The 26,629-nt window shown below is 43.3% G+C and overlaps 1 protein-coding gene across 1 annotated transcript in view; it reads right to left on the bottom strand.

The window, feature by feature from the left end:
* LG08H10orf71 (linkage group 08 C10orf71 homolog) overlaps positions 1 to 26,629 on the bottom strand; it is a 500,839-nt gene that overhangs the window by 37,562 nt on the left and 436,648 nt on the right. Inside the window, exon 2 of the mRNA XM_073596964.1 lies at positions 13,435 to 13,664. The gene's annotated coding sequence lies outside the window, so the exon portion shown is untranslated. The remainder of the gene's footprint in view (positions 1 to 13,434; positions 13,665 to 26,629) is intronic.

The following is a 26,629-nucleotide window of genomic DNA, read 5'->3' as shown; positions in this document are numbered from 1 at the left end:
CTGAACACTGTGCAGAGCTCGCAAAAAACTAACTTGTAGCTTATTTAGCTGCCTGCGGTAGTGATAGGATCAGGAAAACACCACCAACCTTCTACAGGTAGCTTTAGGTGAACACTGTGCAGAGCTCGCAAAAAAATAACTTGTAGCTTATTTAGCTGCCTGCGGTAGTGATAGGATCAGGAAAACACCACCAACCTTCTACAGGTAGCTTTAGGTGAACACTGTGCAGAGCTTGCAAAAAACGAACTTGTAGCTTATTTAGCTGCCTGCGGTAGTGATAGGATCAGGAAAACATCACCAACCTTCTACAGGTAGCTTTAGGTTAACACTGTGCAGAGCTCGCAAAAAACTAACTTGTAGCTTATTTAGCTGCCTGTGGTAGTGATAGGATCAGGAAAACACCACCAACCTTCTACAGGTAGCTTTAGCTGAACACTGTGCAGAGCTTGCACTACACTAACTTGTAGCTTATTTAGCTGCCTGCAGTAGTGATAGGATCAGGAAAACACCACCAACCTTCTACAGGTAGTTTTAGCTGAACACTGTGCAGAGCTCGCACTACACTAACTTGTAGCTTATTTAGCTGCCTGCGGTAGTGATAGGGTCAGGAAAACACCACCAACCTTCGACAGGCAGCTTTAGGTGAACACTGTGCAGAGCTTGCAAAAAACTAACTTGTACCTTTTTTAGCTGCCTGCGGTAGTGATAGGATCAGGAAAACACCACCAACCTTCTACAGGTAGCTTTAGCTGAACACTGTGCAGAGGTCGCACTACACTAACTTGTAGTTTTAGCTGAACACTGTTCAGAGCTCGCAAAAAACTAACTTGTAGCTTATTTAGCTGCCTGCGGTAGTGATAGGATCAGGAAAACACCACCAACCTTCGACAGGCAGCTTTAGGTGAACACTGTGCAGAGCTTGCAAAAAACTAACTTGTACCTTTTTTAGCTGCCTGCGGTAGTGATAGGATCAGGAAAACACCACCAACCTTCTACAGGTAGCTTTAGCTGAACATTGTGCAGAGGTCGCACTACACTAACTTGTAGTTTTAGCTGAACACTGTTCAAAGCTCGCAAAAAACTAACTTGTAGCTTATTTAGCTGCCTGCGGTAGTGATAGGATCAGGAAAACACCACCAACCTTCTACAGGTAGCTTTAGGTGAACACTGTGCAGAGCTCGCAAAAAAATAACTTGTAGCTTATTTAGCTGCCTGCGTTAGTGATAGGATCAGGAAAACACCACCAACCTTCTACAGGTAGCTTTAGGTGAACACTGTGCAGAGCTCGCAAAAAAATAACTTGTAGCTTATTTAGCTGCCTGCGGTAGTGATAGGATCAGGAAAACACCAACAACCTTCGACAGGTGGCTTTAGGTGAACACTGTGCAGAGCTCGCAAAAAACGAACTTGTAGCTTATTTAGCTGCCTGTGGTAGTGATAGGATCAGGAAAACACCACCAACCTTCTACTAACTTGTAGTTTTAGCTAAACACTGTGAGGAGGACGCACTACACTAACTTGTAGCTTTAGCTGAACACTGTGCAGAGGTCGCACTACACTAACTTGTAGCTTTAGCTGAACACTGTGCAGAGGTCACACTAAACTAACTTGTTAACTGAACACTGTTCAGGGGACGCACTACACTAACTTGTTGCTTTAGCTGAACACTGTGCAGAGGTTGCACTACACTAACTTGTAGTTTTAGCTGAACACTGTTCAGAGGACGCACTACACTAACTTGTAGCTTTAGCTGAACACTGTGCAGAGGTCGCACTATACTAACTTGTAGTTTTAGCTGAACACTGTGAGGAGGACGCACTACACTAACTTGTAGCTTTAGCTGAACACTGTGAGGAGGACGCACTACCCTAACTTGTAGCTTTAGCTGAACACTGTGCAGAGGTCACACTAAACTAACTTGTAGCTTTAGCTGAACACTGTGAGGAGGACGCACTACCCTAACTTGTAGCTTTAGCGGAACACTGTGCAGAGGTCGCACTACACTAACTTGTAGTTTTAGCTGAACACTGTGAGGAGGATGTACTACCCTAACTTGTAGCTTTAGCTGAACGCTGTGCAGAGGTCACCCTAAACTAACTTGTAGCTTTAGCTGAACACTGTTCAGAGGACGCACTACACTAACTTGTAGCTTTAGCTGAACACTGTGCAGAGGTTGCACTACACTAACTTGTAGTTTTAGCTGAACACTGTTCAGAGGATGCACTACACTAACTTGTAGCTTTAGCTGAACACTGTGCAGAGGTCGCACTATACTAACTTGTAGTTTTAGCTGAACACTGTGAGGAGGACGAACTACACTAACTTGTAGCTTTAGCTGAACACTGTGAGGAGGACGCACTAAACTAACTTGTAGCTTTAGCTGAACACTGTGAGGAGGACGCACTACCCTAACTTGTAGCTTTAGCGGAACACTGTGCAGAGTTCGCACTACACTAACTTGTAGTTTTAGCTGAACACTGTGAGGAGGATGTACTACCCTAACTTGTAGCTTTAGCTGAACGCTGTGCAGAGGTCACACTAAACTAACTTGTAGCTTTAGCTGAACACTGTGAGGACGCACTACCCTAACTTGTAGCTTTAGCTGAACACTATGCAGAGGTCACACTAAACTAACTTGTAGCTTTAGCTGAACACTGTGAGGAGGACCCACTACAATAACTTGTAGTTTTAGCTGAACACTGTGCAGAGGTCACACTAAACTAACTTGTAGCTTTAACTGAACACTGTGAGGAAGACACACTTCACTAACTGTAAATAGTCTAGCTGCCTGACTGTGGTACTAATAGGATCAAAAGAACACCAGCAATTTTCTTCAGGTAGCTGTAAATACTGTAAAAAGACAAGCCTGCCTGTCAGTAGGAAGATAACAGGAATGGATCTACCTAAACTAAATACAGTGTGTGTGTATATATATATATATATATATATATATATATATATATATATATATATATACACACACACACAACACCTGGGATGCATATATATACACAATACACTGTAGGTGCAGCTAACTCACTGACTGTCCTGACTAATCTAGCTAACTCAAATGAAATGACACTGTCTCCCTCTCCCTAAGCACGCCGGAACACACTACACAGGGCCACCGTGCAGGCGGCCTTATATAGTGTGGGGCGTGTTCTAAACCCCCTGAGCCATAATTGGCCAAAGCCACCCTGGCTTTGGCCAATTACAGCTCTCTCTACTGACGGCGCTGTGATTGGCCAAGCATGCGGGTCAATCATCAGACAGCAATGCACTGCGATGCCGCAGTGAATTATGGGCTGTGACGCCCCACACGAATTTGGCGCAAACGGCCCATATCGTTCGCAATTCGGCGAACGGGCGAACAGACGATGTTCAAGTCCAACATGGGTTCGACTCGAACACGAAGCTCATCCCTAGCCCTCAGTATCACCAAGCACTGAAACACTCCACAGTCACCTCCATACATGCCACCAAGAACCCCTTCCAATTGTGTGTACATAACCAAACTTGTGTTTATCCAATATAAAATTATCTTAGGTTACAAATTAAAATTCACATAGTGAGAAAGAGAAAAAAAAAAAAAAATATATATATATATATATATATATATTATTATTCCATGTAATACTTAATTACTTATAGCATATATTCCGTAACAGTATATTATTTCTAATAAATCTGTAAGCACACAACAAGAAAAAAAAAAAAGGAGACAGTTATCAGTTACCTTCCCTTCCACACATCCCTCCCTCCCCCATTCATCCCTCTCACACCCTTCACACCTATAAGACCCCATTCACACAGGGGCAACACGACTTGCAGGTCGCCTCAGCGAGGCGACCTGCAAACGACTGCCCGGGCGACTTGCAAAACGACTTCTGCATAGAAGTCTATGCAAGTCGCCCCAAGTCGCCCCCGAAGTAGTACAGGAACCTTTTTCTAAGTCGGAGCGACTTGCGTCGCTCCCCTTAGAACGGCTCCATAGTACAGAAAGGGAGGCGACTTGTCAGGCGACTAGGTCGCCTGACAAGTCGTCCCTGTGTGAATGGGGTCTTATTCCTTTCCTTCTAAACTTTGTGAATAGTGTTTTGTGAACCATCACTCCCCCCACTCCACGACATGACTCTTTAACCCCTTAGTGCAAAAAAAATAATAATTCCCATGTCTTGAAATTGCAAGAAGAAAAAAAAAATAAAAATATATATTATATATATATATATATATATATATATATATATATATATATATATATATATATATATATATATATATATATATATATATATATATATATTATCCCATATAATACTTAATTACTTGTAGCATATATCCCATAACAATTATATTATTTCTAATAGATCTGTAAACACACACACAAAAAAAAGACAAATTATCAATTACCTTCCCCTCCACTCATCCCACCCTCCCCCACCCTCTCACACCCTTCACACCTATAATTCATTCCCTTCTAAACTTTGTGAATAGTGTTTTTGTGTACAATCACTCCCCCCACTCCACAACATAACTCATTGACCCCCTTGGTGCAAAAAAAAAACAACAATTTTTTAATGTCTTAAATTGCAAGTTAAAAAAAAAAAAAAAAAAAGGGGATCCATCTTCATCTACTCAAGGGGTTCAATCCAGTTGTTTGCCGGGACTCTCAATTCAATAGTATGTTTCATCTAGGATGCGTCCTTCCTCTGCTGATCTCTTTTTTCAAAAATTCCTTTTTCCCCTGCTAAAGATGGGTCTATCCAATTGGGCACCTCAAAAGCCTCCGACCCCAAAAACTGAAATAATTCTGGTAGTTGTTCTGGAATTTTTAGGTTAAAAGTGCGGTCTGCTTTTTTAATTATCAGGGATATTGGGTGACCCCATCTATATGTCGCCCCTCTAGATCTCAAATGATCCAGCAGAGGTTTTAGCATCCATCGTCTCTCTTTTGTCTGCCTGCATAAGTCTGAAAACACTTGTACTTCTTGTTTATCAATTTCTACTGGGTTCTTACGCCATGTTGCTCTCATTATCTCTTCCTTTATTTTATAAAAATGTACCCGACAAAGGACATCTCTGGGATTTCTCTGGGCGGGGTTGCGGTATGTGGGGATCCTGTGAACATGGTTAAGCTCAATCTGGGTCTCCAGGGGGATTATCCAGTAATTTATTAAAAATGTCCGTTACTGTTTGCCTTAGCTCTGTCACAGCCACATTTTCTGGTATCCCTTTTATTCTTAAATTGTTCCTTCTACTCCTGTTCTCAGTTTCTTCAAATTGTAATTGTAGAGTGACCAGCCTCTGATGTTGTGTCTTACACTTTTTCTCTAGGTCATTTAACCGTGCATCCGTCTTTTCTTGTGATATCTCGCAGCTATGCAATTTGCAATTTATCACTTCTATCTTTGAGCATACCTCTCCTATCTCTTCTTTCAGAGGTCCCAACAGATTGCTCAACAACGCCTGAATGTCCTCTTTTGTGGGGAGAGCCTGGATCAGTTGTCTAAGACCCTGCTCTCCCTCCATTTCCCTCACATCTGCTCCTAACACAGCTGTACGACATACCTGTGGGTTTGCAGAGTACATCCTTTGAGGCGTAGAGGGCAGTGTGACAGATATTACTGCAGGCTTTCCATTCTGATCTGCTCGATTCTCCAATGTACTCATAGCTGTCTGTGTAAGTACTTCCGTGATGTGCCAAGTCTGTTCCGGCTGTACTGTGTGTGTTCGGATAGTCTGTGGAGCTGGGATGGTATCAGCACTGTCCTCCACTCTGGCGATTTCACTCCTACCAGTGTCGCTTCTTACCCGATATCGGGTTGCGTATGAATGGGTAGGGATACATGATGCTCCTATCTTCCGCCCATGTCCCGGCATGAGCTGCCTGTTTCTTCCCGCCTTCCAAATCTTTACGGTCTGCCGCTATGCTGGAGCATTGTGTGAGCCCGTCCACTGCTCAGATGTCTCACTCCTCCATGCTTGATCCGCCCCCCACCTTCAGGGTTTCTAAGGGTGTACATTTTTGATTTCACTCCTCACTGCCTATCACAGTTTTGGAGGCCATGGAATGCCCAGATGGCACAACCCCCCCAAATGACCATTTGCTGAGAGGTATGGTGAGTATTTTGCAGACCTCGCTTTTTGTCCCAAAGTTTTGAAAATTGAAAAAAGAAAAAAAAAATACATTTTTCTTTTCTTCCTTCATTTTCAAAAACAAATGAGAGCTGCAAAATACTCACAATGCCTCTCAGCAAATAGCTTGGGGTGTCTACTTTCCAAAATGGGGTCATTTGGGGGCGGGGTTGTAACGAGCCCCTGCTCGCTTGGTTCCACTCTCCCGACACTCCTCTGTGGCTATAGAATCAGATTGTAGATCGCAACATCTGATGGTTCGGTCATCCAATGCTCCGGGATTCGAACTACAGCCTATGAACTATGTGCCGATCGAATCCAGTTGTGATAGCTCAGAACAAACACCAGGCAGGCTGTATGTAAGTTCAAACAGGAATCTCACTTTTATTGATGCACACAACACACTTTTATACACAGCAGTTTGAACACTCCGCCCCCAACAACCACTTTCCTATTGGTCAATTATAAAGTACACTTTAGTCTTCACTCAGGTTCACTTATCCATGCAAATGAGGACTTGAAACAAGGTCAGCAGAGAGTGGTCCGATAGCTTGAATAGGTGGACTGATATGTGTAATGACACAGAGAAGCCCCAGGGGGTAATTAAAGTACATAAACAAATGGTCAAACACAGAACAATGCCTTCCTTCCAGACCATGGAGCCGTCTGGAGGGGGTTAGCCTTAAGACAGGGCAGACGACCCCCCACTGTGTAATAGAATCAAAGGAGAAATACTTCAGTATTCCAAGCTTCATGACAATCCAGTATTCCAAGGTTCATGACAGGGGTTTTGTGCCATCTTTAGCATTTTATGGCCTTCAAAACTGTGATAGGTAGTGAGGAGTGAAATCAAAAATGTATGCCCTTAGAAATCCTGAAGGCGGTGCTTGGTTTTTGTGGCCCCGCATGGACTCAACATGCCTCTCAGCAAATAGCTTGGGGTGTCTACTTTCCAAAATGGGGTCATTTGGGGGGGTTGTACTGCCCTGCCATTTTAGCACCTCAAGAAATGAGGGGTGCTTGGTTTTCGGGGCCCGTACGCGGTTGGCTCCCAAGAAGTCCCACACATGTGGTATCTCCGTACTTAGGAGAAGCAGCAGAATGTATTTTGGGGTGTAATTCCACATATGCCCATGGCATGTTTGAGCAATATATCATTTAGTGACAACTTTGTGCAAAAAAAAAAAAAAGTTTGTCATTTTCCCGCAATTTGTGGCAAAATATAAAATATTCCATGGACTCAACATGCCTCTCAGCGAATAGCTTGAAGTGTCTACTTTCCAAAATGGGGTCATTTGGGGGGGGGGGGGGGTTTGCCATCTTAGCATTTTATGGCCTTCAAAACTGTGATAGGTAGTGAGGAGTGAAATCAAAAATTTACGCCCTTAGAAATCCTGAAGGCAGTGCTTGGTTTTTGGGGCCCCGTACTTGGCTAGGCTCCCAAAAAGTCCCACACATGTGGTATCCCCGTACTCAGGAGAAGCAGCAAAATGTATTTTGGGTTGCAATTCCGCATATAACCATGGCATGTGTGAGCAATATATCACTTAGTGACAACTTTTTGTAAAATATTTTTTTTTTGTCATTAATCAATCACTTGGGACAAAAAAATAAAATATTCAATAGGCTCAACATGCCTCTCAGCAATTTCCTTGTGGTGTCTACTTTCTAAAATGGGGTAATTTGGGGGGGGGGGGGGTGTACTGCCCTGCCATTTTAGCACCTCAAGAAATGAGATAGGCAGTCATAAACTAAAATCTGTGTAAATTCCAGAAAATGTACCCTAGATTGTAGACACTATAACTTTTGCGCAAACCAATAAATATATGCTTATTGACTTTTTTTTTTTACCAAAGACATGTGGCCGAATACATTTGGGCCTAAATGTATGACTAAAATTGAGTTTATTGGATTTTTTTTATAACAAAAAGTCGAAAATATAATTTTTTTTCAAAATTTTCGGTCTTTTTCTGTTTATAGCGCAAAAAATAAAAACCGCAGAGGTGATCAAATACCATCAAAAGAAATCTCTATTTGTGGGAAGAAAAGGACGCAAATTTCGTTTGGGTACAACATTGCATGACCGCGTAATTAGCAATTAAAGTGACACAGTGCCAAATTGTAAAAAGTGCTCTGGTCAGGAAGGAGGTAAAACCTTCCGGGGCTGAAGTGGTTAAAGTCCGGAGGGGTCAGATCATGCCATTAGGCACCAGGTCTCTTTTTTCTTGGTATTTAGACATGGGATGTTTAGAGATGACAGAAACCTTACTGGAAATGCTGGAGTTGGTGAAAACACATTCACTGAACACTTGGATGTCTCCACCACAGTACCAATGGGTGGAGCCAAATAGTACAAACTGTGCGTGGTGATATTCATCATGAGAGGAACTGGTTGGTACCTTGTTTATTGGCAGTGTGGCAAATGGTCTCGAGGTCCTCTGAGAGGGTGTGTCCAGTTACTGATTGGTATGGAAGGTACTCAGGAGAACTGTTGGAGACATCAGAGGTCTCTCCGCCTGGTGTAGTGACTAGAAACATCTCTGCTGGTGTGGTTAGAGGTGTGGCTGAGCAGTGGTCAGTAGAGGGTGCAGATACGGTCTCACCCGCTAAACCTCATGAGAAGGAAGGGCCCAGAATAGATGTAGCAGTAGCAGAGATGCTTTCTGTCACTGGCAAAGGGGTACAACTTAAGGTACCAGAAGACACTGTGGGGGAGAGTGTTATAGGTAGTAGTTTCTGCAACAATGTAATGGGTACACCAGAAAGAAATGGTATAAGCTTGGGTCAGTGTAATTTATTAGAACAGTTACCCATGGAGTGTTGGTGAGGTGGAGCTTGGCTATGGTCTCGTGGGGTGTAGTCACTCGCCTGTGTGTGGTCCTTCCTCAGGTCTGGTTCTAACAAGCACTGAGATAGAAAGCACTGATTGTGTTGGAAAGTGTGACCTTGAAATGTATGATCTGCTAATGGTATGATCTGCATAATGCAAAAATGCTGTGGTTGCTGTGGGTAACCAGAGAAACATTTTTGGACCTGAAAGACCTATGGTGAAAGGTAAAACTGATATTTGTAAGTTGAAATGAAGGATCAGGTAAGGCAGAGTTCCCCCAAGAAAAGAAAATGAGCCCAGGGACCCCAAGAGAAGAGGGGGAAGGCAGAGTATAAAGAAATATGGGACCCTGTTAAGATCCAGGGTGGGATGTACCTGGAAGCACACCCGGAAAAAGAGTTGGGCCTACGTGGCTGATGGCCAGCACAGAAGTGTCCCAACTGCAAGGGTGCCTGTGTCTATCCCTATGGAAATAGATTGCAAGTGGACACAGAGTTTGCATGTCTGCTGACTGCAGGGCTACAGAGCGTAGGTTTTCTCCAGATTTTGCTATTGCTGGATGTTAGTGCTAGATGCTGTAGTTTGGCGATCCCTAATGCCGCGTACACACGGTCGGACTTTTCGTCTACAAAAGTCCGACAGCCTGTCCGACAGACTTCCGGCGGACTTTCGGCGGACTTGCAGCAGACTTTCTAACGAACGGACTTGCCTACACACGACCACACAAAAGTCCGACGGATTCGTACGTGATGACGTACACCGGACTAAAATAAGGAAGTTCATAGCCAGTAGCCAATAGCTGCCCTAGCATGGGTTTTTGTCCGTCGGACTAGCACACAGACGAGCGGATTTCGGGTCCGTCGTAGTTACGACGTAAAGATTTGAAGCATGTTTCAAATCTAAAGTCCGTCGGATTTGAGGCTGAAAAAGTCTGCTGAAAGTCCGGAGAAGCCCACACACGAACGGATTACCAGCCAGCTTTAGTCCGTCGGCGTCCGTTGGACTTTTGTAGACGAAAAGTCCGACCGTGTGTACGCGGCATAAGAGTCTTGGGTGGGACAGGATCTCCAACCCTGTGTCCGAGTCTTGTGGACAGCCAGCAGGGTGTGTCCAGGTGTACACAGCCCATATAACGAGGGGTTGGTGAGAGCAGAAGGAGCAGAAGGAGCAGTGGCTGCTATAGAGAGGCTCTGTGTGAAGACAGACGCTTTGTGCATTAAGAAGCTCAAAGCTGTATGCATTTAAGGGCTTGAGGCTGTGTGCGTCCAAGGAGCCCAAGGCTGTGTGCGTTAAAGGGCTTAAAGCTATGTGCGGCCAAGAGGGTCCAGTACTTATAGCAGCAGTGCTGCTGAAGAGTAGCCAGGCAGGCTAGCATTTTCATTTGGGATTCTGGAGACGACCCCCTGTGTGGGAAATCCTGAATGGACTTGTGTTTTGTTTTTCCGTTTAATAAACGTGGACTACCAGGCCCTTAACTGTAAATGTCTGATGTGAACTCATTGCACAAAAATGCGTCTATCAACTTGAGCTAACAATCCCCCATGTCACAATATAAAATAATGCACTGCCTGCACTGACTGTATATATATATATAGTCTACACTGAATGCAGTGTGTGTATATGTATATATATATATATATATATATATATATATATTTACACACTGCCTGTAAGCCACTAACTGCCTAATCTAGCTCAAGTTTTTCCTAGCTCCATTCACTCCAACACACTACATACGGCCGCTGGGTAAGCAGCCTTAAATAGTGTGGGGGGGGGCGTGGACTTTGCCCCCTGAGCCATGATTGGCTAAGGGCACTCTGTCTTTGGCCAATGATGGCTCTCGCAGCCGAGCAAGCTGTGATTGGCCAAAGCATGCAGGTCAGGTGTATGCTTTGACCAGTCATGAGATGTCAATGCACTGCAATCTCGCAGTGCATTATGGGGCGTTCCACGACTCAGAAAATTGGGCCCATCCCTAGTGCCTTATTGAAAATCTTTCCTAAAAAAATAAAATTAAAAAGGGAGGCAGGAGTTTGGGGCTTGAAAGGAGAAAATGAGGAATAATGAGCATGCAAAAGGCAAATTAGCAGCAGGGAGGGAGGGGAAGAACATTTTTTTTTATTGAGAGAATGCTGTTTGTAAAGACAAAAAGAGAAAAATTTTGTAAGTAGGTTGTAGGAATGGTAAGAAAGAGGGGGTGTGTTAAACAGAGGTGGAAAAACACTATTAAAGTGTTATTAAAGCTTTTTTTTTCTCTTTTGTTTTAAGTAACAAGCTTGTTATACATACCTTGTTATACATACCTGATCATAGAAGCTCCGATCCTCTTGTTTTCTGGTCCCCTGCTGGCGCTCCTGGCTCCTCCTCCTTGAGCAGTGCCCCCAGAGAAAGCTGCTTGGTCTGGGGGCACCACTGCATGCTTGCTCCCGAGCTGCTGCTCTATGCATCCATAAAACACATAGGCTTGGCTCCGCCCCCACTCCCTCCTAATTGGCTTACTGGCTGTGAGTGGCTCCCACTGCTGTCTCAGCCAATGAGGAGGGAGGGTCCTGGGATAGCCGAGGCTACCATGAACATCGCTGGATTAGAGGGAGCTCAGGTAAGGATTGGTGGGGTGCTGCGCACAGAAAGGTTTTTTTTACCTTTAGAACCACTTTAATGTTCTGATTATTACAATTCCAAAATTTTTAACCACTTGCTGCCCGCCAATCGTCAAATGATGGCGGTGGTGCGCCTCTCGTTCTGGGTGGATGTCATATGACGGCGCCCAGAATGACCGCTCTCATTGCTAGGACACGGCATGACCCCGATCTCTGTAAAGAGCTGTGGCTCTTTAACCATGTGTTCGGCTGTGTCCAATCACAGCCAGTCACATGTAAACACGGAGATGCCGGTAATCGTCACTCCTCGCCTCACACTGACAGAGTGTGAGGAGAGTCGATCAGCGGCATCCCCTCACAGAGGACATCTAGGCATGTAATCAGTGCCCTGATTACAATAAATAAAGGGCCCACAGTGCCAGCAGTGAGGGCCCACCAGTACCAGTAGTGAGTGTCCACCAGTGCCAGCAAACAGTGCCCACCAGTGCCAGCAATCAGTACCCATTAGTGATGCCAGTCAGTGCTGGCCATCACTGCTGCCCATCACTGCTGCCCATCAATGCCACCCATCTGTGCCCACCAGTGCCACCTATCTGTGCCCATCAGTGCCGCCTATCAGTGCCCATAAGTGCGGCATCTTCGTGCTTCCTCATCAGTGCCACCTCATCAGTGCCCATAAGTGCCAAGTCATCAGTGTCCATCAGTGCAGCCTATCAGTGCCCATCAGTGCCGCCTCATCAGCGCCCATCAGTGAAGGAGAAAAATGACTTATTTACAAAATTTACTGACAGAAACTAAGAAAATACTCAGTATTTTTTTTTTTTTTAAGAAAAGATAAAAAACCCAGAAGTGATTAAATACCACCAAATGAAAGCTCTATTTGTGTGAAGAAAATTATAAAAATGTCACATGGTTACAGTGTAGCATGACCGCGCAATTGTCATTCAAAATGTGACAGCGCTGAAAGCTGAGAAATGGCCTGGGCAGGAAGGGGGTGTAAGTGCCCTGTATTGAAGTAGTTAAGCTATATGTACCTGAATATATTTATTTTAGGGGACTTCAAAATAACTGCCAGTTTCTGCACTACAGCTATAAGGAGAAGAAAGAGAATTAATTTCCCTGGGTTGTCCATATTAGAGCCGATGGCGTTAAACCACTTGCAGACTGAACTGTCTCACTCTCTTCCTGCTCAGGCCATTTTTCAGTTTTCAGCTTTCAGCACTGTCACACTTTGAATGACAATTGCTCAGTCATGCAACACTACCCAAATTAATTTAATAATATGATGTTACATTTCTGCTACATTTCTTTTGTGAAAAAATAGGTTTATATTAGTTTGTGTGAAAGTTACAGAGTCAAACCATGGTGTATACGTTCTATATTTAAAAATTGATCAATCTTGATATTCTGACTTTTTAACAACCTATCCACATAGAGATGTCCAAAATCCAAAGAGCACCCTTCGGGCATTCTGCAGGCATAAAATACACATCCAATTTCCTATTTAACAAATGCAGCGCTTACAAATTCAAAACCAGATTGATAAAAATAAATAGTAATGAAAATTAATCTTATGAATCACCAAGATCGTAAGATCTCCAATGTCTCTCATCCGAGTACTAATCAGGCGCAACCCTGCTTGGCTTCCAAGATCAGATGAGATCAGGTACATTCAGGGTGGTGTGGTATGTGTAATCGGTTTACAGAAACTGTTATATTGTGGGGGCCTATACAGAAGAAAATACACTAAGGACAGAAAAAAAAAGAGTCCCACAAGCCGTGATGAGAAAATAGGATTAGCTCCTCAGGCTGTCACCATCAAACACTTGTAAAGTCTCCCAGGTGTCATTGATTACACGCAAGGCTTACCAAATAATGCGATCCTCCATATAAGAGTGGTCACATGCGCATCGTGAGATTTTTCCTAGGGAAAGGGCGCTCTCTCCAGCCTCCACTCATCCACAGAGACACCAGGAATTTTGCTGTCAGTTGTCACCATATACATCCACAACTTGCAGGGAACCACTGCACCACTTAGAATTAGCTCAGCAGGACAGATGCACAGATGATAAAAGACACTTCACATAGCGTAAAACCACCTAGAAAATTGGAAAGAAAAGAACTGTGACAAGATGCCCAACATATAATGCCTCCATCCCCATATATAACCTACACACAACCAACATTTGCTCATGGGACTTTAAATGAAGCATAATACAAAAGTCATAAAATATCAATTTATTGTACAAGAATTGGACAGATAAATGTATAGAGTACACATAAAGAATGCTTGGCAAATCAAGCCAATGGGTTACACGTAACAATATATAATGTGCATAATGGCTGTGGTAATAAAATACCAAAAGCCAACCTGGAAAAAAAAGGGGAGAAGATGAAAAGAAATTCCTCCAGGTACTGTTAATATAAACAAGAAAATTATCTCAATGTGTTACAAGTGCGGTTAATATGTATGGTACGGAGGTACTATACTAAATGTGTGTTGAAAATGAAAACGGAAAATGTAAAAATTGTGCAATTGCAAGGGAAACAAAGTATGAAACCCCAAAGTTGGGTTAGATTGAACACAAAAAAAAGACCCATGTATGTGTGTGATGTAAACTAGGAAATTTTCCACCAGAGACAAAAAGTTACCTGGAATTTGCAGGGGTGAGTGATGATTCTCCAACCAAACAGATCATGATCACAAATGAAAAGAAAATCCCTCAATTGGCCCCCCTCAATTTATTCCCAGAAGAAAGCCTGGCCCCTCCCAGCACCATGTTGGCCCACAGCCAAAGGGGACTAAGTCCCACCATCCACGCCATAGGACATGTGGGCAGGATGGCACCTGGGCATGATTTCAGCGTGCACGTATGCGTAATGCCGACGTAATGACGTTAAGCATGAAAATGTGTGGCAGTTTTAATTTTCAACACACATTTATAGTACCTCCTCAGCATAACTATTAACTTCACTTGTAACACATTAAAATCATTTTCTTGTTTATATTACAGTACTTGGAGGTACTTAATACACTTTGAATTTATTTTCACTCTTTCCCCTTTTTTTTCAGGTTGGTGTCAGGAGCATCTAGTTCTCCTGCTCCTCATTCCAGCATCCGGGTTTTGGCTATGGCACTCTCCTGGTCTGTCTGTCTAATCAAGGTGATTAGTGTGGCCAGTCTCTGGGTGGAAACCAAATCTGTTATAAGTCAACCAAACACTCACTCACATGCTTGTGATATGTGTGTAATTTCTGATCAAGCCCCCTGTTTGTCTGACTTGCTTTGCTAGTTTGGACTTCCCTGTGTATGACCTATTCCCTGAACTCAGCCTGCCTTTTACCTGGACTGTCATAGAACCACTCTTCCTGTCTGCCAACCACAAGTACCGGTTTTCTTTGCTCAGTTTGCGTATGTAATGAAAAACGGGGATGTTGGCGCTGCTAATAATGAGTATGATTGAATATCCCCCAAAGACGGTGAGGGTATAAGGCAAGGAAGTAAATAAATCTTGTACTACTATAAAACGGTGAAACTCTGATGAGTTGTAGGTAGTTATATATCTCATTTAAAGCAAATGTAAAGTGCAAATCTTTGAACAGATTCCACAGACCAAAGCAAAGAAACCGGAAGTTGCCGGAAGTGAAGTGTACCAAGTCCCGTCTTATGCATTTCGTCACTGGACATCGTCTGAGGCATAGCCATCTTGGTACACCTCAAGTCAATAAATAGCAAGTAGAGGGACCATCGCAGCTGAAATCAATTGCGCTCAGTAGCAAGACAAAAAATTACAAATAGGTGAGTTTTGACAAGCACAAACACATAATGAAAGGGGAAAGGATTAAAAGGAACAAACGGGCTGTAAAAAATGTTAAAAATAATAAATGAGGTCTAAAGGATAGCAGGTGGGTAAACCGAGATATGTAAAAACATATCTATTTCTGTATTAAACCCACCCTATAAAACCATAGGTTGGAGTGTGAAACATATTTTGGGAAGTCACAGATATGTGGGTGAAGCTGGAACCCCAGGATATGAGATCCCAATGAACATTAGACCAATAACAAACTCTACAAAAGACCATAGGGCTAAGGTTAATCATAGAAGAATCAAAATGGGAGTAGAGAGTATATATCTGCATACTAGAAATTAGTAAGTGAGTTGAAAAATGTAAAAAGTGAATAAAAAACAATTGAGATCAATATCGACATTTAACCCCCTAGGTACCAAAGACCCTACAACCAGTGAAGCTCTGGTGAACTCCATGCACAAGAGGGTTAAGGCAGTGCTGGAAAATAATTGTGGTCACACAAAATATTGACACTTTGGGCACAATTTGGACATTTTAACTTAGGGGTGTAATCACTTTTGTTTGCCAGCGGTTTAGACATTAATGGCTGTGTGTTGAGTTATTTTGAGGGGATGGCAAATTTACACTGTTATACAAGCTGTACACTCACTACTTTACATTGTAACAAAGTGTCATTTATTCAGTGTTGTCACTTGAAAAGATATAATAAAATATTTACAAAAATGTGAGGGGCATACTCACTTTTGTGAGATACTGTATGTATTTATACATGTTGATCATATCCCCCCTGAATCTTTTCTCAAGAGAGAATACATTCAGTTCAGATAATCTTTCCTCATAGCTGAGCCCCTCCTTGCCTCTTATCAGCTTGGCTGACCTTCTCTGCACTTTCTCCAGTTCCCCAGTATCCCCTTTTGTGAACTGGTGCCCAAAACTGAACAGCATATTCAAGATTAGATCTTACTAATGATTTGTAGAGGAGCAAAATGAAATCTCTCTGCAGTCTCTACTACTTTTAATACAAGAGAGAAATTTTGCCTACTTTGAAAACTGCAGCTTGGCATTGCGTGCTATTATTAAAGGATAAGTCCCCCCAAATACTAAAATTGATTCATCTACAGACCTCCACCATATAAGCCTAACCTATCTAGCCCTGTAAATAAGAAATCGGTATACATACCTTTTTTTGAAGCTGATCCAGTCCAGGCTCCAGCAGCAGAAGCTATGCAGAGGACACAGCCGGCAACAGCTGTGAAATGAATGGGAAGTGATGTTACCCATAGACTTGCTATGGGCCTTCCATTGTTGGTTGTGTCCTCTGCACCCGCCTCCACAGCAAAGCCGCAGCTGACAGCTCAGCATTGGTTTGGGTCAGATCGGCTTCAAATAGGTATGTATACTGATTTCTTCTTTACAGGGTTAGATAGGTTCATAAAGAAAGAGGGTCGGGACTTTAAATGAGGTGTGTATATTGTAGCTAATCGAAGGAGTCAAAGTAAAAACATGAACAAGTATTTGTTTGCCATGATTGAGTAGGTACATAGCAGACAATACATGCAATACACATAATATAACAAATCATGTATCCAAGTCATTTTAAATGTTAAAAGAAATAGAATATACAATAATATTGTCCTCAATAATAAAAAAATCACTATAATATAACAGTTATATTCCACAGTATTGCCTGGATCCAAAGACCATGGAAGTATGAATTGATTAGAGTATGCCCAACACGTTTCATGGGATCTAGGGTTAGATAGGTTAGTGTTAGATCATGGACGTCTGTATATTTAGAGATTTTAGTGTTAGGGTACACTTATCTTTTACTCACCCAGATCCTTTTCACCATTGACTCCCCGAGTTGTACTCCCCCTATGATGTGTGCATATTTTTAGCCCCCAAGTGTATAACTTTTCATTTGCCAACTGGGCTATAGCCAAATGTCTAGTGGGGTGTCAGCTCAGCCCCAAAGGGATAGGACCCATGCCAGCCTTCCCTATTCCCTTCAAAACCATCTGTGGCTTCCTTCTAATTCAGGAGCAGCAAACATCCCCCTCTTTTACCACCCAGACAGGTGTCCAGGTGAACACAGAGAATGTTTCCCCTATCGATTTTTTAAAATTTTTACTGATTACCTAATATCTTCCATCATGGCCCAGTGCAACCTCTATACACAACAGTTCATATCAAGCAACCAAAGTTCAAGTTACACCCATCCTTATGAGTGGAAAGAACTAGCAGTGGAGGAATTTAAAATATTTTTGGGCCTCACTTTCAATATGGGTTAAAAAAAATGAATTATACTCCTACTGGTCCACCAACCCCATCCACCACATACCAATCTTCTCATCTCGTATGCCAAGATCAAGATACCTAAAGATTATGTGGTTCCTCCATTGCAATGACAACACCCAGTGCCCTCCCCGAAATGACCCAGCATATGACAAATTATTTAAAATTCAACTACTTCTGAAAAAAAAATTATCTGAGACATTCCCCCAGTTATTTACCCCCAGCCAAAATATCTTTGTGGATGAGTCACTTGTTCATTTCACAGGCAGCCTGGGCTTAAAGCAGTTTATTCCCAGCAAAAGGACCCGATATGGGGTTAAACTCTACAAACTATGTGACAGAGCCACGGGGTACATCTATGCTCTACTTGTGTACGAAGGGAAGGACACCCAGCTGCATCCCCCTGAATGCCCAGAGTACATTGGAGCCAGCGTAAAAATTGTTTGGGAGCTTGTATATCCACTTCTTCAAAAGAGTTATCATCTGTATGTGGATAATTACTACACAAGTTTGCCACTCTTCCACAAACTTCACCGGAAGAAGACTCCAGCATGTGGTACATTGAGAGCCAATAGGAAGGGCTTCTGCAAAGGCTTGTTGATGAAAGACTACGACAAGGGGAGAAGGCATCTTTGTTCTTTGTGGAATGATGAGATATTGGCTATCAGGTGGGGGGACAGACGAAATGTCTACATACTCTAATCAATTCATAATGACACCTACGTGGAAATCCTCAGAAGGAACGGCCCAATCCAGAAACCAGCATGTGTCCATGACTATAATTTGTTCATGGGGGGGGGGAGTTGACTTTAATGATCAAATGATCGAACCCTACCTTCCCACAAGAAAAACCCACAATTGGTATAAAAAAGTCTCTATTTTTTCAGTTTGGCCATGTATAATACCTACATTATTTACCGTAAATCTACCGAGACCCCCGTATCCTATCTTCATTACCAAGAAGAAATTATCACAACCCTTTCGTACCCTGAAGGCCCATCAGAAAGCATTTGCTCAGATTCAGTGAGCAGACTTCACTTACGTCATTTTCCTGAGAAACTCCCCCCCACGAAACAAGCCAAAGATGTCAAAAGAAATGCCGGGGTGTGCTCCAGAGGAGGAGTTAGAAGAGACACCGGGTATTATTGTCCCCAGTGTCCTACCCAACCAGGCCTCTGTATAGGTGACGGTTTCTGTCGTTACCATACTTCTCTACATTATTAGTGAGGTATAGTTAAATAGTTGCATAGTAGGCGAGGTTGAACAAAGACACAAGTCCATCAAGTCCAAACTATGTGTGTGATTTTATGTCAGTATTATATTGTATATCCCTGTATGTTATGCTTATCTAATAGTTTTTTTTTAATTATCAATGCTCCCCACTGAAACCACCTGTGGAAGAGAATTCCACATCCTTACCACTCTCATGCCCCATACACACAATCGGACATTCCGATAACAAAATCCATGGATTTTTTCTGATGGATGTTGGCTCAAACTTGTCTTGCATACACACGGTCACACAAATCTTGTTGGAAATTCCGAACGTCAAGAATGCGGTGACGTACAACATGTACGACGAGCCAAGAAAAATGAAGTTCAATAGCTAGTGCGGCTCTTCTGCTTGATTCCGAGCATGCGTGGAACTTTGTGCGTCGGAATTGTGTACACACGATCGGAATTTATGACAACTGATTTTGTTGTTGGAAAATTTGAGATCCAGATCTCAAATTTTGTGCGACGGAAATTCCGATGGAGCCTACACACAGTTGGAATTTCTGACAACAAGCTCCCATCAAACATTTTCCGTCGGAAAATCCGACCGTGTGTACGGGGCATAACAGTAAATAATCCTCTATGCAGTTTAAGGTTAAACTGGTTTTCTTCTAGTTTTAGTGAATGGCCACATCTTATTAAATTCAATTACGCAGAAACGTTTTATCCTTATTGTGGGGTCACCAGTACAGTATTTGTACATTGAAATAATATCCCCTCTCAAGCTTCTCCTCTCCAGAGAAAACAAGTTCAGTGCTCGTAACCTTTCCTCATAACTAGTCCCTTTATTAGTTTTGTTGCCCTTCTTTGGACTCTATCCAGTTCCAGCACATTCTTCCTGAGGACTGAAGCCCAGAACTGGACAGCATACTCCAGGTGCTGTAGAGTGGGAGAATTATCGTTTTATCTCTGGAGTTAATCCCCTTTTTAATGCATGCATATATTTAGTTTGCTTTGCTTGCAGCAGCTTGGCATTGCATGCCATTGCTGAGCCTGTCATCTACTAGGACACCCAGGTCCTTTTCCATCCCAGATTTCCCCAGTGGTTCTCCCCCTAGTGAGTAGATTGCATTCATATTTTTCCACCCAAATGCATTATTTTACATTTTTCCACATTAAACCTCATTTGCCATGTAGTTGCCCAGCCCATTAATTTGTTCAGATCTTCTTGCAACGTTTTCACATCCTGCAGAGAAATTATTGCCCTGCTTAGCTTAGTATCGTCTGCAAACACAGAGATTGAGCTGTTTATCCCATCCTCCAGGTAGTTTATGAATAAATTAAACAGGATTGGTCCCAGGACAGAACCCTGGGGATCCCCGCTTTCCACCCCGGACCATTCTGAGTACTCCCCGTTTATCAGTACCCTCTGAACTTGCCCCTGTAGCCAGTTTTCAATCCATGTACTCGCCCTATGCCAACGGACCTTACTTTGTACAGTAAACATTTATCAGGAACTGTATCGAATGCTTTTGCAAAATTCAGATACACCATGTCTACGGGTCTTCCTTTATCTAGATGGCAGCTCACCTCCTCATAGAAGGTTAATAGATTGGTTTGGCAAGAACGATTCTTCATGAATCCATGGTGATTACTGCTAATGATACCTTTGTCATTACTAAAATCTTGTATGTAGTCCCTTATCATCCCCAAGAGCTTGCATACAATTGATGTTAGGCTAACTGGTCTGTAGTTCCCAGGTATGTATCTTCTCCCTTTTTTAAATATTGGTGCTACATTGGCTTTTCTCCAATCAGCTGGTACCATTCCAGTCAGTAGACTGTTCGGAACTATGGTCTGGCAATTACTTGACTAAGTTCCTTAAGGACCCTCCGCTGCAAGCCATCTGGTCCCGGTGACTTATTAACCCCTTCTCGACCAGCCGCTGCAGTTGTACTGGGGCAGGTTGGCTCCCCTGGGCGAACAGACCTAGCTGTATGGCAGTTGACAATAATACATATGATAAGCATAAAGTTCTGTGGTCTGTTTGGCTGCGCTTCTCCTCATCCAATACTCTGGCTGACATGCTCCCCCCCCGAGCTCAGTTCAACCATTGCCATGAATTTATTAATGTGTGATGATGATAGCCAGTTGCCCACTCGTTGCCACTTTTCTCTATTTGATATATCAGTCATGTCATTGTTACGCTGTTTATACTACCAATAAAAACATTTTCAACCCTAAAAATCTGTATTTTTTGCTAGAAAATTACTTAGAACCCCCAAACATCAAATCATTTTTTAGCAGAGACTCTAGAGAATAAAATGGCGGTTGTTGCAATATTTTATGTCACACTGTATTTGCACAGCGGTCTTTTAAAGGCAATTTTTTTGAAAAAAATACACTTTAACGAATTAAAAAAAAAAACAGTAAAGTTAGCCTAATTTATTTGTATAATGTGAAAGATGAGGTTATGCTGAGTAAATAGATACCTAACATGGCATGCTTTAAAATTGCGCATGTTCATGGAATAGCGACAAGCTATGGTACTTAAAAATCTCCACAGGCGACGCTTTAACATTTTTTACAGGTTACCTGTTTAGAGTTACAGAGGAGGTCCTGCACTAGAATAATTGCTTTCACTCTAATGCTGCGTACAGACAATCGGACATTCCGACAACAAAACCATGGATTTTTTTCCAACGGATGTTGGCTCAAACTTGTCTTGTATACACACGGTCACACAAATGTTGTTGGAAATTCCAAATGTCAAGCACGCGGTGACGTACGACGAGCCGAGAAAAATTAAGTTCAATAGCCAGTGCGGCTCTTCTGCTTGATTCCGTGCATGCGTGGACTTTTGTGCGTCGGAATTGTGTACACATGCTCGGAACTTCCGACAACAACTTTTGTTGTCGGAAAATTTGAGAACCAGCTCTCAAACATTTGTTGTCAGAAATTCTGACAGCAAATGTCCGATGGAGCATACACATGGTCGGAATTTCCGACAACAAGCTCACATCGAACATTTGTTGTCGGAAATTCCGACTGTGTGTACGGGGCATTATGATCATGGCGATACCTCCCATGTGTGGTTTAGACACTGTTTACATATGTTTACATATGTGGACGTTTACATATGTGGACGTTCACTTCTGCGCACGAGCATGAAGAAATAGGGCACTTTTATTTATTTATTTATTTATTTATTTATTTATTTTACTTTTATGCTGTCCCTTTTATTTTATTTTTTTAATCACTTTTATTCCTATTACAAGGAATGTAAACATTGCTTGTCATAGAAATATTATTATTATTCTACACGATTTATATAGCACCAACAGTTTACGCAGCGCTTTACAATGTAGAGGGGGGACAGTACAATTACAGTACAGTTCAAAACAGAAGGGACAGGAGGGCCCTGCTTGTGGATCTTACATTCTAAAGGGAGGGGGTGGTGGTACAAAAGGTAATAGATGCGGGTAATGATTTGATGGGGGTGGCATATATGCATGACAGGTCCTCTTTATTAAGAGATCTGGGGTCAAAAAAGACCTCAGATGTCTCATTCACCCTTAAAAGCATAAGAAAATTTTTTTTTTGACACTTTGACTTTAAAAAAGAATCACGTCCTTAGGCTCGAGAAAAACTGTAGTGACATTGGAGGTTGCTCTGGTCCTGCAAGGGCATAGAGCCGAGTGGGGCTATCTTGCCCTCACTCAACTTCCTGCCTAGCCATCGGCCGCATCGGATCTGTTCTGGGCTTACCAACGGCTCCAGTAAGCTTAGTAAGCTCCAGTAAGCTTAGAAGCAGCGGGAAGGGAGGCACCTCTCACGCCGTCCATAAATATGATCTCACGGCGAATCCACCACTGGGATCACTTTTATCTGAAAGCCGGACACTTAAGAGAAAAAATGATACTGGGGTTATGGCAGCTAGCTGCTGTCATAACAACGGTATTTAACATCAAAATCATGAGGTACATTCCCAATTAGGCAGTCGGCAAGTGTTGTTAGAGACCTGACAGTGTAGAGATTTTACAATATAAAATCATCCCAAAGTCAGCCCCTCCCTGATGAATCTATTGAATCCTCTTCCCTAGAATCTCCATCTTTGCATGATATTGACTTTCCTGTTCTAATGGATTTGGAAAAACTTTATACAGAAAGTCATTTTGAGGTTATTGATTGGCTAACACAACACTGTCCCACATCCCCTACAATTCACATTTGGGAATCAAGTCCATTTTCAACCTGGTTTATAAAAAATAGCCTTATATACAAACATTTTACCAGGTCATGTATTCTGATTTCATTAGTATGTGTAAATCTAGTTCAGAGAAAATATCCAATCTTACCCTACAAGAACAGATGGCTGTAGATGATTTGGCCAGTTGTCCAGATGTCAGAGAAATAATCAATCCGGCCGTATTTGCCGAACGGTGCTCCAGAACGAACGCATGCGCAGTGGAACGATGCTTCGGCACACACGGCCCGATGGAACGATGCGCACACGTTCGTGTTAGCACACGCTGTACGTGACGCTCTGGCTGGCCTATTTAAAGACACTCAGGTGCTCAGACGGGTTGCTGGTTTGTCTTCAGCTTCCTGTCTGAGCTGTTTCCTGTTTTCTGTTATTAAATCACTTGCTTGACCCGGATCATCCCTGACCATTCTGCTCTTCTCCTGGACCCGACCTTCAGCTTGTTTAACGGATTCTGCCTTGTCTTCAGTGTTTGACCCCCTGCCTGTGACCTGGATTTGCCTGCTATCTCCTGTACTTGAACCTCTGCTTGTGACCCGGATTTGCCTGCTATCTCCTGTACTTGAACCTCTGCTTGTGACCCGGACTTGCCTGCTATCTCCTGTGTTTGACCCTCTGCCTGTGACCCAGATCTGCCTGCTACCTTCTGTGTTTGATCCTCGGCCTGCTTCGGACTTCCTGAATTGCCAGTCCCTGCACATCTACCAAAACTCTTCAAGGAGTACTACGCAAGTCTCATCCTGCCTGCTGGTAGCCTGTGCCTCTTCATGCCATCCACTCCCTGTACCACCTCCAGGGGGCGGTGTACGCCTACTCGCAAGGGTGAACCACTCTCGGCATCTTGGCCTCGGTAAGTACTTACCTGACAGTACAAACCAGCCAAGATATCAGAGGTAGACAGAGCACATTCCCCTCTTGAGATACTGTGGCAACAGGTTTCCACACTCACCGATGCAGTTCAGAAACTGCAAGAAGGCTACACCCAAATTGATAGTCGCCTCCAGCAACTCTCCGGATCACCCTTACCAACAGCTGCAACTCATGCACCCACCAGTGGGGCCTCCTCCTCTCAGCCTTCATCCAATCCAACTGTGGTAATGGCCCTTCTTGAACCTAGGGTTCATTGAACCTATGCCGGGGCAATTCACAGGCGATCGCAAAAAATATAGGGCTTTCAAGAACACCGGCTACCTATACCTAGTTCTTCAGCCCAGGACTTTCTCTTCTGAAGTGGTAAAAGTGGGATTCATCATTTCCCTCCTGGCCGATGAACCTCAAGCCTGGGCCCACAGTCTGAACAAAGGAGCCCTGTTCTAAATTCAGTAGATACTTTTTTTGAAAATATGGCACAACTTTATGATGACACACGGCGACCGATGAAACCATTTTACATAACCTGTTTCAAGGGCGAAGGCCGGTTGAGGACTATACAGTGGGGTTCCGGAAGTGGTCAGCTGATACCGGCTGGAACGAACCTGCCCTGAAGTATCAATACTGCCAGGGGTTATCTGAAGTCCTTAAGGATGAGCTAGCCAGGGTGGAGACCCCTGCCACTCTGGAAGAATTGATCCAGTCAGCTACCAAACTAGACAGGCGCATGCGCGAACAGCGCTCAGATCGCTTCCAGGTTCCTTGACCCAGCTGGATGCTTCCCAAGCCGACACCCATCCACCCTCCCTTACAGATTCCTTCAACCCCCGCTGCTTCCGAATTCGAGCCTATGCAACTCGGACTGGTCCGCACTCCTCTTACTCTCGAGGAGAGGCAACGTAAGCAGCAAGCCAATCTGTGCCTATACTGTGGGGGTACAGGTAATTTCCTCCGTAACTGCCCTGTGAGACCTAATAAGTTTGACCCATGATCTCTTATGAACTATCAAGTTACTGGTGTGCCCAAGATTTATGTCTCTCTCTTTATCTCCCTACAGCTAGTGGAAAAGGAAACTCGCCTGCCAGCTATAATTGATTCTGGAGCATGTAGCTGTTTTTTGGACATCACGCTGGCTCAAGAACTACAAATTCCTCTTCAGACTAAAAAACAAAGCCTTCAGGTACACCTGGTTGATGATTCTCTCCCTCGCTCTGGACTTATCACCCAAGAAACCAGACCCAATTTTGTCACTACAGACTCTGGTCACCAAGAGTTCTTACGCTTTTACCTTATTTCCTCTCCTTTGTTCCCCATCATCTTGGGACTCCCCGGGTTGCAGGCACATGAACCACAAATAAATTGGAACAAGAAAGAGGTTTCCTTCTCTTCCAAATACTGCTCCCAGCACTGTCTCACTCCGGCTCCAACCGCTTGCTCAGCTGTAATCCCTGTACCCGATAACCTCCAACATGTTCCATCGGAGTACCTCGAGTTCTGAGACGTCTTCGACAAACAAAAAGCGGACCGCCTACCACCTCACCGGTCTTATGACTGCCCTATTGACCTTCTGCCCGGCTCTGAAGTTTCCCATTATCAGAAACGGAGCTAAAGACTCTTAAGATCTACATTGATGAAAACTTGGAGAAGGGTTTTATCTGCCCTTCCTCCTCACCGGCTGGAGCCGGTATCTTTTTTGTAGAAAAGAAAGACGATTCCCTGATGCCATGCATTGCTTACAGGGAACTAAATAAGATAACTATAAAGAAACGGTATCCACTACCTCTTATTCCGGAGTTGTTTCAACATTTTCGGTCCGCCCAAATCTTCTCTAAATTGGATCTTCGAGGCACCTACAACCTCATCTGAATTTGGGCTGATAATGAGTAGAAGACTGCCTTCAGGTCCAGGTTTCGACATTATGAGTACCTGGTGATGCCGTTTGGGCTATGCAATGCCCCGGCCACTTTCCAACATCTGGTAAATGACATTTTCCAGGAATATCTTGACAATTTCCTAGTCGTTTACATGGACGACATTCTTATTTTCTCCGCTACTATTGAGTTACACCGAGTTCGTGTTAAAAAGGTCCTGACAATTCTCAGAACACACAAACTGTATCTTAAGGCAGAGAAATGCGACTTTGAAAAGTCTGTTGTGCAGTTCTTGGGATTCATTATCTCCACCAATGGGGTCGCAATGGAACCACAAAAGGTCAAGGCAATCCAGGAGTGGCCGGCTCCGTCAGACAAAAAAGGGGTGCAACATTTCATAGGTTTTGCCAATTTTTATAGGAGATTTATCATTGGATTCTCATCTATTGTAGTTCCCATCACTCAATTGACACGTCAACACAACCGTTTTCAGTGGTCTCTGGAAGCCCAGGAAGCTTTTACTAAATCGAAAGCCTTGTTCACCTCTGCACCAATCTTAAGGCACCCAGATCCGGCTCTGCCATTCATATTGGAAGTAGATGCCTCTGAAACTGCCACTGGAGCCATCCTCTCCCAAAGACAGGGGCCCAAGGCCCTCCTACATACCCTAGCCTTCACATCCCGGAAACTAACTGTAACAGAAAGAAACTATGATGTAGGTGACAAGGAGTTGTTGG

The sequence above is a fragment of the Aquarana catesbeiana genome, linkage group LG08, assembly GCF_042186555.1.
Source record: "Aquarana catesbeiana isolate 2022-GZ linkage group LG08, ASM4218655v1, whole genome shotgun sequence".
In the NCBI taxonomy this organism is placed as follows: Eukaryota; Metazoa; Chordata; class Amphibia; order Anura; family Ranidae; genus Aquarana; species Aquarana catesbeiana.
This window is presented reverse-complemented; position numbering and strand designations above follow the sequence as displayed.